The sequence below is a fragment of the Ceratina calcarata genome, unplaced genomic scaffold (genome assembly GCF_001652005.2).
Source record: "Ceratina calcarata isolate Rehan_Ccalc_2016 unplaced genomic scaffold, ASM165200v1 scaffold405.2, whole genome shotgun sequence".
Classification (NCBI taxonomy): domain Eukaryota; kingdom Metazoa; phylum Arthropoda; class Insecta; order Hymenoptera; family Apidae; genus Ceratina; species Ceratina calcarata.
This window is the reverse complement of record NW_017163970.1, coordinates 36,354-38,478: the sequence shown is the minus strand read 5'-3', so window position 1 is coordinate 38,478 and position 2,125 is coordinate 36,354. Positions and strand designations below refer to the sequence as shown.

General features: G+C 39.9%; 1 protein-coding gene across 1 annotated transcript in view; it reads left to right on the top strand.

Annotated features, from left to right (window-relative positions):
• Positions 1-2,125, top strand: part of LOC108626502 (discoidin domain-containing receptor tyrosine kinase B-like) — a 107,617-nt gene that overhangs the window by 71,972 nt on the left and 33,520 nt on the right. The gene's annotated exons all lie outside the window — the stretch shown is intronic.

Genomic DNA, 2,125 nt, shown 5'->3' with positions numbered 1-2,125 from the left:
ATATATATATATATATATATATATATACGTATAATACAATATAAATATAATAACAATTGATTCATCTGTTCATTCATGTTTTTATAACCATTTCGTGGAGTTAATGCTTTTCGATGATACATAATCCATTCCTCTTTGATCTGCGATCAATTTTATTAATCAGGCAGCCCATGTATTTTCTTTGGATTTCCGGTAACGAAGTTCACTTCGTTAACACCGCGGGAATTCTATTAATCATCACCACTTCTCCGGCCGCTACGCAAACGAAATTCGTTGCTGCCGGGTATCTCGTTAAACGTCACCGGGACGTTATTACAAATTTTATAGACGCGATCCGCCGATACACTCGTCGCTCCGCGCCGCGACGATGCGTTCCTGTTACACAAGCGGAGCGGCGTTACTAATTGCACGTATCACATTATAAACTTTAATCACTTTAATTACTTATCGCATGTAATTAAGCGTTTATTGCTGTTGCTCCTCGCCCCGATCATTCCGGCACTCGCCGTGACGCGCACGACCTTCTCCCGCGCGCCTCCACCCAACGCCCCCGCGCTTCCCCGGCTTTATCCGAGCCCACCCTAATGAAAGTTTGAATCGCAATTTTACCAAATTAAAGCCAGACTAATTGTCAACGTTATTTCGAGGCGCTGGACATCGCTATTTTAATTATTCTTGGTGCCGCGATACGTTTCGCAATCCAATCTAAACGTTCATTAGCCAATTCGAGCGAGTCATTTTTTTACGAGATTACACTAAAAAACATTAAAACTGTTGGAGATAAAACTCCACAAAAATACACAATAGGCGTTCTACGAGCATGAGTTACATAATTCTGAGGTGTGAGAGTGGGGTAGCGAGCGGATCATCGAAGGGCTCTTCGCTTCACCAGAGGTGTGTTCGATACGTAGTCGATTACAAAGCAACGGTTACTGTGTGAACATATAAATTAGATAGACTTTTCTTTGTTTTTTCTATCAATTAAAATCGTTTAGATCATTATATAGAATCGGCTCATTCTTTTATAATAACAACAAAAACAGATTTTGCATTTTAATAATAACACTGATATATCGGATTGATTAACACTAAGTGATTGCCGATTTTAATCAGTTAACTGTGTCGATCATTTTACAAAGTGCGCCCCAGTGTGTGTCGCGATAATCAAGCGATGACGGATATAGTCAGCTCTCAGGAAGTTAGAAATCCAACTCAAATTATCTATAATTTTCATTTGTTTATTTCATTTCGTCCTGACCCCGTAACATTCTAAACATATTAAAATTTACGAATATAATTTAGTTTTCGCCAGAATTACAATTTAAATATCAAATTGTAACAAAATTTTACGCATGACGGATATAGCCGTCATAACACAAAATTCTGCCATTCTTCCATGACGGATATAGTCGTCAAACACACTTAACTGGTTAAATAAGGAGTTTATCGACAAGATCCGCAATCATTTAACTGGCAATCCAATAATAATGCATAATGAAAATGTATTTTATAATCAGCGTTGCGTGACGAATCTGCAACTGTATCTATCGCACGAACCATATTAAATTTCACTTGGTACAAAAGTACTCTGATAAGTAAAGTTTATGACCAAAGCAAAGGGGTTAAATAACTGTAACGTGCAGCGGCACCCGCGCAGTATATTTCGTTACGCAGTTTTTGCTGCAAAAAGTCGTAACGAAGGTAACGACAGGACGTCGTAAGGATTCTTTTTATTTCCACTAGACATTATGGAGGGTTTGAGTGGCAGTGAAACATGCTAACGGGAAACGTCGCAGAGGCACAGAAATAAAGTCACGCACGAATTTGCCAGTCGTTTCATTCCACACGTCCCGGCATTCTTCGCCACCGTGGCCGTTCCTTAAGGAACGACACTGTCTAACGAGCCAGGGCCCGCCGTGTTCCCTTCCTCATTAAAACGCCAAAAGACGTCTTATCGTACGTCGCATTATTGTCGCGCGATTTGACGTTGCTACGTGCTAAACCTGTCAGACGTTAAATAGCAATCATAGTCAGTTATCGGCCAGAACCAAGTTAACGTCGTATCAGCTGTAAGATCTCTGCCAAAAGTTTAAGAAATATGATAAGAAGATTCGGAGTTCTGAAG